General features: G+C 34.9%; 1 protein-coding gene across 2 annotated transcripts in view; it reads right to left on the bottom strand.

Annotated features, from left to right (window-relative positions):
- LOC144973277 (glutathione peroxidase-like) overlaps window positions 1-14,389 on the bottom strand; it is a 37,051-nt gene extending 22,662 nt beyond the window's left edge. The window contains exon 1 of one of the 2 annotated variants that reach the window (XM_078915529.1): window positions 14,276-14,389. The gene's annotated coding sequence lies outside the window, so the exon portion shown is untranslated. Of the gene's footprint in view, window positions 1-4,382; window positions 4,527-14,275 lie in introns of those variants that run through there. The other variant, XM_078915528.1, reaches the window with a different exon arrangement.

Genomic DNA, 14,389 nt, shown 5'->3' with positions numbered 1-14,389 from the left:
AAATAAGACAAACAAAAACAATACTTCATACAATACAATTAAGACAAAATAATGTTACCAATCTCTCCTCATCATTGTCTACTGATAGTACTATAGCCTATAAGAAGTCACTGCTCCTCATGCATTCGTTTGACTATCGTCACAATAACGACCGTGTTATCTTTGCTCCTTACCCAACCAACCTCAAGCTTCCCGCCTCTTCATCGCGAACCATCTTATGTATGTATTAGTTTCAGGACGGGCAAGTACGGAATCTGCCCACCCTTCCTTTAAACGTATTTTATTTCCTCTATAACTTAGTTAGAATTCAACTCTCTCCTTTCTCAGAAGAGTATTTCTCGTATACTAATTCAATTGTTGAGAAAACCAAAATGGTGGTTGTATTTTATATATTTATTTAGTCGTGACTTTTGAATAAAAGTGTTTTGTTTTATCAGAGGGAATACAATAGAAAATTACATTGTTTTGCAAAATGATTTAGTCTGGCAATAAAAATACTGCGGTAATTACTTTAAGAATTAAAAAAAAAGAACTAATTAATTTGTTAAAAAACAAAACAAAAAAAAAAACAACAAAAAACAACAACAAGCACATAAGAAAACAATTTAAATAAATGAGTTTTGAGAAACACTAAAGAAAACGAGAAAAAAAAAGTAATAATTTAAATGGATAAACAAATATATAAAAACAACACAAATTAATACTAAATTGATATAATATTAGTAAATTAATAAATTTAATTCAATACTGGAACCTTCCCAGCACAAGTAAGGCAATAAATAAGAAAAAGTTCGTTTGCCAAAATCTCTATTTAGTGTTCACTGGTTAATAAGGTGGGCTCATTTGAATTAGCCCGACCTAGTACTAGAGAGGCCAGACAGCAAAAATCTGAGTTAGTTCACCGTCAGACGACGTGACGATGAGATGACGATGAGGGCGGAGTGGAGTGGAGTGGTTGGGGCGGGGGGGGGGGGGGGGATAAAAAGATCAGGAGCGTATCCTGCTTTATGCATTACGGGGTGCATTTTGATTCGCAATCTATCAAAAAAACACACATATTTATTTCAGTACGAAGCATCAAGTTTAAGTAGTAACTTTTGAAATTATCTAATTTAAATTTGATTATTTCGGACCTGGTAATACAGCATATAACTTGAAAAAACAGGCTGGTATTTGCCCACCCTGCCCATTATTACCAGCCGTCCCTGCACTTATCCTTTAAAATGTTTAGTGGAACTATAACTATTTACAAACTTTATTATATTTTGTTAAGAAATATGTTTGAAAAAACTCAATGAACTAAAACCATTCATTCGATGACTTTGATTTTCTTTACACCCACGGAATGGGTAAAAAATTATGCACCAAATGCTTTTTATCGGTCATATCTATTCTTCAATAGAAACAAGAGGGCATATCACTTGTATAAAGTACTTGACTTCGAAAATAGAGCTGTTGTTGAATTCAGCACACAACAAAAGCTACAAAACACCAGGGCCCAATTTTATGTAAGCGGACTTGATTTAGTTATTTACTTGTCTAGTAAATGACATGCTATTCCTAAGCCTAAGCGGAGCAAGTGACTAAAAAAAGGCGGATTTTATGATCGTTTTCTAGTCTCTGAATAGCTAGGCTCTCGCCTAGAAATTGGTCCTGTAAGGACGGTGACTAATTCGTCTATTTTATGCTGGTAACATCAATCTCTCTAGTACACGATTGCAGGTAATATGCCATAAAGATACTTTCAATGCAAAAGATTTCCAAATGGGAAATTAGCAACACATCCGGTATAGATAATATTTCGTTCAGTTTCATATTTGAACTTACTTTTGCCATGATGAATCAAACCACGCGATAGTGACTGTCGACTGTTCAGATTACAATGATGTCCATGGTCGACTGTCAATTCTATATTTAGGCCAATGCAAATCATCTTCGTGTCAATTTTAAACACCATTCAAAATTTGGTGACGATTGGTCCAGTGGTTTCGGAGCCTTAGTGTTACAAAAAATCCAATTTGCCACATATATATATATATATATATATATATATATATAATATATATATATATATATATATATATATATATATATATATATATATAGGATAAATGATCAAATTGGATTATATTATAATTGTCTTGTTTCCCTCCTCTCCCCACCCTTACAACCTTGATATTATAAGGAAGGGTAGATTCCCGTTTTCTCGTGCCAAATAAATAGTCAATAAATTATGGTAACTTAAGAAAACAATAAACAAAGTAAAAAGTAGGAACAGCAACTATGTACAGCCTTCAAGTGAGGTGAATTATTGAAGTCATTAATGCAAGAACGGAGACCGAATGGTTGACATCAATCCCCCCCCCCCCCCCCCCCCCCCACCCGCGCGCTTCTCTATCATTGCCATTATGTAAATATATTACTTTAATTGGTGGCTCAGTTAGTTGAGATAGGGGGTGTGGGCGGACGGAGAAGGTTTTACAGTGTGTATTACTGCTGTGTCATTGCCTTCGCCTACCAGGCAAGTAGCCCAGATAATGTGTTGTATTATGATTATATAACTGATAATTATTTTCGAACGGGATGATATTATGAAATTCACCTCTCTCTCTCTCTCTCTCTCTCTCTCTCTCTCTCTCTCTCTCTCTCTCTCTCTCTCTCTCTCTTTCTCTCTCTCTCTCTCTCTCTCCCTCTCCCCCCCCTCTCTCTCTCTCTCTCTCTCTCTCTCTCTCTCTCTCTGTATGTGTGTTAAGTTATGTATGTAATAAGTGTTTTGATGTATAAGTGTGTGTCTGAGCTTGTGTGTGTGTGTGTGTGTGTGTGTGTGTGTGTAGATAGATAGATAGGTAGAGAGAGAGAGAGAGAGAGAGAGAGAGAGAGAGAGAGAGAGAGAGAGAGAGAGAGAGAGAGAGAGAGAGAGAGAGCGAGATCTTTATCGGCATCATGCGAATTTAGTAGACGACGTAACAAATCTACGAGCATGAGGGTCACATTAGGGTCCTTTCAAAAATGTCAGATACACTGCTTTGCCAGAAATTTTCAATGATTCTTGTTGAACTGAGATTTTTAGCTCAGGCTAGCCATACAAGGTGATAACATAATTCACCAGTAAGATAATGGAACGTTAGAATGCTACCTGAAACTTGGAGTGGTAAAATTATTTAATTAATAAAACTGAATTTAAAAAGAAAAGAATATTTAAATTGTACTTGTAGCGCTTTACAATCGGTCGCAGTCGCAGGACAAAGAAAAACAATAAACATTGACATTGGTTAAGACATACTAAGACTCTTCAACTCCTTTATTTCGCTAACTAAAGAGTAAGTTGACTAACAACCCCTCCCACCCCGCCCTTTGTAGTATAAAGCAGAGTTATCGGATTTTATATTGGCGCCTAACAGGCTTCCTGCCTTGCAGTTCCATTATCAGAAGATTTTAAAATAATGTAAAATCAGAGCCGCTTACATGAAGCTTGAACAATTCGTAGTTTCATGAAGGAAAACAGTAGTCTGCATGTCGTGTTTCATATGACTAATTTATTCACATTATATTAGACTGAAGCTTCTGTTTTTATGTTTTTGTTTTTAAGGGTTTTACGGCGCTTGCAACACATTTAGGTTATATCAGCGCCAGTGAAAAGGAAGAAAATGGGAAAGTAAAAAGTTCTAGAATTACAATAAAAGTACCCAAGAAAAAGTAAGACACATGAGAACTGGGAACAAATAGGGATCAGATGTAGATTACAAGAGCATCAGCGCCAGTAAACAGATATAGGGGGATAGAAGACACAGTAAGTACTGAAGCTTCAAATACCTTAATGTAATTTAAACCCTGATGCCAATATTTTATTTTCAATATGTTTAATTGAATTTAAGATGCTTCTTATGTAACTTTGCAGATGGACACAGAAATTCGTAGCTGTACGAATTTTTCGCAGGAGTAGGCAGGTCAGGTAAAGCGCTTATAGATAGAACGAAGTTGACGTTACTCACCTCTTTGTTATCGTTTTTAGTCAGCCAGTTTTAAGAGTAGTTCTTTTGAGTAGTTCTAAATTGTATCAATCATACTATAAACGCTCAAGGTTACACATCCTTTTGTATCTTGGTACGTTATATCCGGCTGGCAGATGTTATGAACTTAATGGATAATCGCAATGCATCAATAGCGACGTGCACTTATTTGCAGGTCTGATAACTCACGTCATTATGGGCTCATTGCTGTAATGGAAATCTAAAAAAAATAACGCAAAATATTGCCCCATTACAACAATGTTAAACTAGGCCCATTATTGCATTCGGAGGTCAGACCTGCATATCGACGGCTCCGTGCAAGAAATTATTATCTACACTTTTGGCCGAAACTGAGTTAAATACACAACTTACCTAATTTTGACCCGCTTTTTCACCACAAGAAAATTTAGAGTCGTAGCTGGTATACGAAGGTATTACAAATTCCATTCTTATTATCTCCAGTATTTCATGAAACATAGAATGCAAGAAATGATTATCTCAGATAGTAGTTTCTTGCCGTAACTAAGATTTAGCGGAACGATGTCAAAAGGTTATTACTGAGTTTGCGCAAACGTGGACGATTAGAGACTAGACGACGATTGAGATTGTTTGGACGTTTTAACTCTTCCCATTAAAATTTGTGATTATGACATCCGAAATGCTATTGTCGTCTACATCTACGCCAGAATAGAAAGGGAAGATGGAGCCTGCCATGATACAACACTTTACGGAGCCCTAATTTCATCCTAAAAGTTCTGTCCACTGACAGGTGGGTGGGTATCGCTTTCCAGAACTTATGTCCTTATATGAGATCCTGAGATTTTTGACCAATCACCGATTGCTCTTTTGATAGTTCGCTTGACAGCATGTGTCAGCTCAGCCCTTGATTTATGTACATGTATCACAGGCGTTCTATGTTGTGTAACTTCAAAGACCACGGTTGACCGAAAGAAATGAATGGTTATGTAATGCCAAAAGCCCGACTGTAGCGTGGAGAACAAGGCCTTGTATGTAGTTACGTCAGTATCTCAACGTTCATGAATTCCTTAGTAAGGCTGGACTCACAATAAAAAAACGGAATCTGTATTTTAAACTCTTGAATTAAACGAGGTAGATCAGTGCGTTCGTCTCATTGAGAAATCACAAATGATATATAAATCAAGAACATCGACCAGAAAATAAGGAAATTATCATAATATTATTATAAAATTTGAGAAAGCTATTTCCAAAATCAAATCTATTACAAAAAAGGTTATTTCTAGACCGAGTTTTATGAGACAAAGACAAATTTTCTCCATTTTTCATGCTGATTCCAACAATGATGTTTTCAAATTTATCGCAATTAGGTTATTTGTCATTACTTTTTTTAAAATGCCCAATTGACTGCTCATGAAATGAATACGTAATCCTTGACGGCTAGCGAGTAGATGTTACATTTTGCGTATCCCTTTCCCACGCAGACGCACACACACACACACACACACACACACACACACACACACAAATACACAGACTGAACACACAATGTATGTCTGTCACTTCTGACCAAAGTTACCAAAATTACAACTTAGAGTCGAATGATAACAGGGTGTCATATTAAACTTCAGTTTTAAAGGTCTCATTCAATTCACACCGTAATAAATCATACTGATGATCATTCTTGATATATTAGAGCATTAAAATATTTAATTATACCAGTTAACAAATTCTTCCGGTCACCGACCTCTCCCGATCTAATAACTTTCATTATTTGATTCGTATTCACTCCAACATCACGATGGCCAGTTTTATCACAAAACGGAGCTCTTATGCTGGTAAGTGCATTAAATTAAATTTTGCTTTTAATTCTTGGGCTCTATTAAATAGTAACGAGTTAATATAAAAACCAGGAGATTATGAAATTACTTATAAAATTAATATAGTTATTGTATAATCACACTCAGACTAGCCAGAATGTAAACAGTCCTGATATCGCTAACACGTGGTTCGTTTAGTGATGATGTGCTGTGTTCACTGGTGCGCTGTCGTGTTCATTGGTTTGAAAGCCCTGTGGTTTATTTATGAATAGCATCGCAAGATGTTACAGTCATGTTCATGACTGTATATATTAAATGTTATTCACACTTCTTGAACGTTTAAGGGCATAGATAATGTTCACTGTTCTATTCGCTTTGTAAAAAGTATACATCATTTTATTTCTACCTGACTGCTTAATTGGTATTTTAACCTTTATTCCTTTGTCCAGATGTATTGATGGATCGTAATAACACCTCAATGGGCGATGACCCTTCAGAGTACACAGCGATTTATGAATGGGAGTGAACAATTGTGGCAGCCGATTGATCGAATGCGAAATAAGAAGCAAAAGAATAGAAGTTGTTTGTCGCCTTCAAACTACCTTGAGTCATACGCTGCCACTTGTGACACTGAAAATGGATTATCGCAAGAATGTCTCAGTAAAAGCTGCCACCATGCGTCTCTGATTATGACTACATGGAGGATCTTTGATTTCATATTATGATATTACTTTCTAACTTACTTTTGTAAAGATTTAATCTTTTTGTAATGTATATTTTTTACAGTTCAAGACGAGCCATTATTTGGAAACGGGGACCAGTATATCTGATCTTGATGAGAGGTGTCAATGATGTTACCAAGGATCCTGATTCCATCGAAAAGAAGAAATTAAAGAAGACAGGCCATCTCTGTCATCAACAAAATGAATGTCAACAGAATCACTAGTGTCATTCAAAAGAAACCTACCGTTGATCCTACACTCGAAATTGGACCCTCGTCACCAGAGGTAGCTACAACCGTTGAGAGCGATGGTAATTATTGCAAAAGACGGCATAATCCTGATGGATGGAAGAGGAATGTAAGAAAAACCCCAAAGACCAAGGGGCTAGAACATAGAGATTCAACGGGGAAGATCAAACCTAAGAAACATCCTACACTGGTTGATTGTAGTTTGTGCAAATGTAAATGTTCTGATAATATAAGTGAAGAACAGACTAATATATTGAACAAAGAGTACTGGTCATTGGTGGATTACAACAGAAAAATGAACTTCTCAATTTCAAACATCGATTTGTAAACTGAACTGGACAACGAGAACAGAAAAAGGAAAAGATCAAATTCAAAAGCATACTATTTCATGCAAAATGGTTCTCGCCATTGCGTTTGCCAATAATTTTTCAAGACCACATTAAATATTAGTCAAGGACCAATTGACAAGGCAATCCGTTACAAAGGCGAGGGCAGAGCATTCAATGGGTCTGATAAGAGAGGTGCTGCAGAGTCATGGAACCGCAACTCCGCCTGGCAGGTGAGAGCGTGGCTCTACCGTGTGAGCTATCCACGAACACAAAAATATTCGTTTCAAACCCAAAGTCATTTCTAGATCCCTCTCTCACCCACTTCTTGAGATCGCCGATTCGTTCACCACCATCGCGAAATAATTTTGACCAGCAGTTAAGCTTAATAGCCAATATTCTCATCACAAACATATAACATAGAAACGATTGAGACATTGAGTATGCTCTCACCTGCCAGGCGGAGTTGTCGTACCAATAAGGTCGCAGGTTCAAACCCCACCACCGCCGCGAAAAAAAATTTTTATTCTCTATTGTCTTCTGGCACTTTTCTACTCACTTCATATCTTGTTGTTACCAACATAAGTGCCTGCTCCACTCACTTTTCTGAATTAAAAATTCACCCCATACACCGGAGCATACTCCATGTCTCAATCGTTTCTATGTTATATGTTTGTGATGAGAATATTGGCTATTAAGCTTAACTGCTGGTCAAAATTACTTCGCGATGGTGGTGAACGAATCGGCGATCTCAAGAAGTGGGTGAGAGAGGGATCTAGAAATGACTTTGGGTTTGAAACGAATATTTTTGTGTTTGTGGATAGCTCACACGGTAGAGCCACGCTCTCACCTGCCAGGCGGAGTTGTCGTACCAATAAGGTCGCAGGTTCAAACCCACCACCGCCGCGAAAAAAAATTTTTATTCTCTATTGTCTTCTGGCACTTTTCTACTCACTTCATATCTTGTTGTTACCAACATAAGTGCCTGCTCCACTCACTTTTCTGAATTAAAAATTCACCCCATACACCGGAGCATACTCCATGTCTCAATTGTTTCTATGTTATATGTTTGTGATGAGAATATTGGCTATTAAGCTTAACTGCTGGTCAAAATTACTTCGCGATGGTGGTGAACGAATCGGCGATCTCAAGAAGTGGGTGAGAGAGGGATCTAGAAATGACTTTGGGTTTGAAACGAATATTTTTGTGTTCGTGGATAGCTCACACGGTAGAGCCACGCTCTCACCTGCCAGGCGGAGTTGTCGTACCAATAAGGTCGCAGGTTCAAACCCCACCACCGCCGCGAAAAAATTTTTTATTCTCTATTGTCTTCTGGCACTTTTCTACTCACTTCATATCTTGTTGTTACCAACATAAGTGCCTGCTCCACTCACTTTTCTGAATTAAAAATTCACCCCATACACCGGAGCATACTCCATGTCTCAATCGTTTCTATGTTATATGTTTGTGATGAGAACATTGGCTATTAAGCTTAACTGCTGGTCAAAATTACTTCGCGATGGTGGTGAACGAATCGGCGATCTCAAGAAGTGGGTGAGAGAGGGATCTAGAAATGACTTTGGGTTTGAAACGAATATTTTTGTGTTCGTGGATAGCTCACACGGTAGAGCCACGCTCTCACCTGCCAGGCGGAGTTGTCGTACCAATAAGGTCGCAGGTTCAAACCCCACCACCGCCGCGAAAAAAAATTTTATTCTCTATTGTCTTCTGGCACTTTTCTACTCACTTCATATCTTGAGAGTCATGGAACACAACAGTAGTAATATAAAAAGCATGAGAAACCCTTGTTAAATTGTTAAATAAAAAATTGCATGATCAGCAGTTTATAACAATAGTGTGTAAGTGTGTTATAGTATTACACATGTGTAATAGGTGTGTCAATTGTATTATTGTTGTGTGTTGTACACACTTTGCAGTTATTTTTAATTGTATTATTGTGTGTTTTACACACTTTGTAATTATTATTGTCGTTAATATACATGTGTAGGAGAAACCGTTATTAAATTGTAAAATATGTATTATCATTTTATTATAGTAGTGTGTAAGTTTGTTATAGTATTAGATATATATGTAAAACCTGTGTTAATTTTATAATTGTCGTGTGTTTTACACACTTTGTAGTTATTTTTAAAATTGTATTATTGTGTGTTTTACACACTTTGTAATTATTTCTTAACATACATGCGCAGGAGAAAAATATGTATTATGATTACTTTATTATAGTGTAATTGTGTTATAGTATAGTATAGTATAAGATATATCTAATCCTTGTGTTGATTGTATTATTGTTGTGTGTTTTACACACTTTGTAATTATTGCCGTCTTAGATGTGCGATAGCTATATTGATAAGATTTAAAAAATAGATAACAAAAAGTCCATGTTTTAATGTCATTGTCCTAATGTAATGTCTGTGAATAGATACGAAGATGCACCGTCACATAAGTTAATAACACTCACTTTAAATAATGTTGATATATTTTAGAATAATAATAATCATAGGTTCAAAATTACTCATAATAGATCTCGCATCTCTATTCGGATTTGAACTTGAGACATTTTCGTGCGATAGATAGACGCCTTACAATTTGATCAATAAAGAATCGGTATGTGATCACGACCACGACTCATGATCGTGATCAACACAATTCGTCGTTTTCTTACGATTCCTGTCTTCTCTGAAAGCCCATAATCGCGCAGAAAGCTTACTCAGCGAAAAAAGATGAAACATAATCAATAGTATAAAAAAGTCTTATTGCGTTGTATTGATTAAAGATCCATTTGTTCCTTACATATTTATTTCAACAGGCTGTTAAACTTTCATGAAACCGACACGGTTGTTGTATTGAATTTCACAATAAGTTAATAACACTCACTTTAAACAATGTTGATATATTTTAGAATAATAATAATCATAGGTTCAAAATTACTCATAATAGATCTCGCATCTTTATTCGGATTTGAACTTGAGACATTTTCGTGCGATAGATAGGCGCCTTACAATTTGATCAATAAAGAATCGTTGTGTGAATACGACACATGGTCGAGAGCAAAACACTTCGCAAAACACTAAGTTTTGTTTAATAGTTAAACGCCTTACCAATTATCAACGAAAGGGATCACCATATGAAATCGACACATGGTTAATTGGTGAATTTAGCAACAAAGTGTCTGTTTGCTGTCACCCTTGTCGTCTCAAACAACCAATTTAAAGAATTATGTAGTTTTTCCAGTTATTTACTGTACTGGGATGGAAGAATTATCATGTATGGCTGTGTTGTTTTTTTTTTCTTGGGTCATTTTTCTAAAGCGGGTCTTGTAGTTTGTAATTTCCGTCTTAAATGCCATTTGCTTTATTTTTTAAAATAAGACGACGGAGAATTTTATATAATGCAATTAAAGTAGGTAGCGTTCTTGTCTAGGTCTGGTAAAATAAATGAGATGACGTCATACAATCCCCGTAGACAATGTTGATATTGTAGAAACCTCCGGTATAGAGATTAGAACATGAATTCGAAATCAAGACGTTTTGGTATGGTAGTTAGACAATCTATCCATCGACAAATTAAAACCTCTTCACTATGTGAATACGACTAGTAGATGGGTGCAATCGGAGGTGAATGTTTTCATTGAAATTTCACGTAGGATCAATTAAATAGAAATACATAATGTCCATGTGTCCACACAAGTTAAACCCAATATCATGTTTTACAGTCATATTCTCTTTTTCCAATATCATTTTTGGGAACACTTTGATTGGGTTAATGACAACTTTACATCTGAATCAAAACTAAAAAGAATGATGACAAAAGCTTTTGTAAAACCCCAACAACTTTTAACACACGGACTTATTTAACTTGACTGCTTTTTAATTTAAAAATGTTCTTGTCTGATATAATACTTGTGCCCGTCATTTTCAACATGCAGCGGGTTTCGTGTTTTGTATCATGGACTTGAATTTTTTTTCGCAGCAAGAAATAAATAAATGAAACACAACAATCATTACAATACACAATATTGATTGATCAATTACTTAATACAATAACATGTCCTTGCTCTGCTGTTGACATGGCTTTCAATCTTGTATGTATATATAATGCATTATTATATTATTATGGTTATCTTCTATACGCGCGCGCGCGCGCGCGGGGTGTGTGTGTGTGTGTGGTTGTGTGTGCGCTTTGCATGTCACGGTTAAAGATATATGTTTGTACACCACATGAGTACATTTAATTTGAAATACTATCTTTACCACGTGTATCGTTATTGTAATATTTAATCAATAGATTTATGGCATTACTAATTAATATTAAGGGCATTCAAAGGATCTTATCCTATTTTGCCCTATACCACATGTTATTTTTTTTGCCAAGTTACTCACTTCGTGAAATAGATTTTGATGAAAAAAAATGAAAAGACAATTCCATCACTTCATGTCCTACATTATGGTTATCATACCAAGACATAACCTAATTGAAAATGTAACAAAAATTTGGTGTAGGAATAGTAAATTTTATGAACCAGGTATACATTATCTCTATTTATGACATTAAACCATGAATGTTTTTAACGCACATTTTCAGGGTTTGATACTGTATTTACTGTACTTCTCCAGTAACATTGTCGAAGTTTTTAAATATTTGATAGCGGGTGGTTGGATGGGAGCATCACCCTTGAATCATATACCTATGATGTTCGCATGGGTGTACGATCCGATAGTGATGTCGTTTCTTCTTCTCTTTACTAGCCTATCCTGCTTCTTTGGTTTGTGATTGTATTTTTGACAGGGGATATTTTTTTTTCCTGTAAATCCTCTGCCTGTTTGTTCTTGGTTATTTATAATTTAGCTTATGATATCTTTATGATTTTGATTGACATTTGTACTATTTTTGTTAGATTGCTTGTTTTTTTTTGTTTCAGCGGTCTCTCATATAACCTCAATTGTGTTGGAAGAGACCTAAAGCAACAAACAAAAAAAAATATTTGATACCACAACACTTTTAGATAACAGCAGGTGTTTTTTTTCCTCAAATTTTATCGATCTGAGCAGATAATATATTTTATCCCAGTGAAACGCTGTCCTAACAGCTGCTATATTTTTTTTAAGATGATAACCCAAATGATCAGTAACATCCAATGTGTAAGACGTAGACGTGAAGTCTTTTAGGCGGTAGTGTAATATCATACAAAAACATCTGTCAAATGTGTAGTAATAGCTAATGGCGATTTACAAGACGGTCAAAATTTATTAAATAAAAGTTTTCAGGACAGAATGTATCAATTGAACCTAAGAAATTATTTTTTTTTCAAAGCCCAAATGTGTGTGATGTAATTGATTTTTTTTAAGCTAAAATTTATTAAATATAAGCTTGATAGCAAAAATTTTCCTAACCAAAACATTTGAAGTAAAACATTGTTGGCTAAAAATGTGAAGTTAAATGTTTTCTTTTGGGAAGTAATCATTTTTAGGTCAAAGTTTATGAAATACAAACTATATGACAAAAATGTATGAAACTAAAGTTTTTTGATCAAAATAGTGTCTGGTGAAAAAAAAAATAAAATAAAATAAAAATTAAAAGTTTTGTGGTCAAAATGAGTGAAGTAAAAGATATTTTGACCAAAATTTATAAAATAAATTAATATGCGTGTAAAAATGTATGAAATCAATACTTTCTATCCAAAATCTATGCAATGAAATGTTTTTAGACCAAAATGTTTGTAGTAGTAGTATCTTGATAAAGTTTATGAATAAAGTATTATTTCTAACAAAAATATGTGAAGCAATAATTTTCCGACCAAATTGTCTGAAATGGACGTTTTCCAATCAAAATGTGAAAAGTAATAATGTTCTGACCCAATATTGAAATGAAAATTTTCTGTCAAAAATTGTATGAAATTAAATTTTTCTGGTCAAAATGTGTAAAGAAAAAGTTTTCTGACCAAAATATAATAATATTATGACCAATGGTTATGAGATCAGAATACATATTCTCTCCAAATTGTCATTCTATCAAAAAATTGTATCAAATTTAATTTTCTAATCAAAATGTGTGAAGTAAAAGTTTTCAGGTTAAAAATTGTATGAACGTTTGCCAGCAAAAATGTATGAATGTTTTCTGGCCAAATATATGAAGTAAACAATTTTTTAGGGGGTCAACAATTATATATTTAGAATATTCTTTTGACAAAATTGTAGGAACGTCAAAACCACTGAAATAAAAGTTTTCAGGATAAATTGTATTAACGAAATTTTCCAGGCAAAATTTTGCGAAGTAACATTTGTCTGACTAAAAGATGTAAAGTATACTTTTTCTGACCAAAATGTGAGAAAATAAAATGTTTTCTACTAGAACTTCATAAGGCAAATGAAACTTTTTTTTTGTTGACAAAACGTGTGCAGTAATAGTTTTTCTGTAAATGTATTGTATCATAAATTATTGAAACCGTTACAAAATCAAAGACTTTTCCATGTCTTTCGCTTTTTGAGACCTTCTCGAGGATTTGACAAAGGCAGAAAGTTTTGAATTTTCAAAGTGCTGACTACTTACCCTGCAGAATTACCATCGACAGAGTAGAGACATAGCAGATATGACTGGTGATCCTATATTATTACAGACAGAAGCAGATATGTCCTACAATTGTTGTAGAGGTGCGATGTCGGATACGACACCCAAAGTTTTGCCATAATTTTCAATTTTATTTTGTTACCATTAAAGTATAACGTTTTTAGTCGTCCTTCTAAAATTATCAATGACATGATTAATGTCGATCCCACAAAGGTTATGATTAAACCTTTGTTCTTCTCCCCGGCAGGGACCAAATAGCCTCAACTACAGTCGTGCGGGATATCCTTGAACAAGACAGTTCAAACCCTAGTTCAACCTATTTCCAAACAAAAAATACTCCTTACAAAACCTAAATGGTTTTGGAAGAGGTTATTCAAAACCTGCATTTGAAGTTCAATCCTCTTTGTTTCACTCTTTTAGCTCCAAAAGTCGATGGAATCACTTCGTAGTTTAGTAAACCAAAAACCAAAATCAAAACCAAAACCAAGCTCAATGTCACCCAAAGATAAGATAAGGGATATGAAATAGAAATCTCACCAAAACGTGTAAGATTCGAACTATTTCCAATGAAAAAACAGTTTACCAAACCTGCATTTGAATTGCAACCCTCTCTTTTACACTGTTATAGCTCCAAAGGTCGCTTGAATTACTTAGTAGTTTAGTAAACCAAAACCAAAACCAACCCAGAAGATAAAATTAGGG

Source organism: Berghia stephanieae, chromosome 5, assembly GCF_034508935.2.
Source record: "Berghia stephanieae isolate SIO BIC M18660-M18661 chromosome 5, UCSD_Bste_1.3, whole genome shotgun sequence".
In the NCBI taxonomy this organism is placed as follows: Eukaryota; Metazoa; Mollusca; class Gastropoda; order Nudibranchia; family Aeolidiidae; genus Berghia; species Berghia stephanieae.
This window is presented reverse-complemented; position numbering and strand designations above follow the sequence as displayed.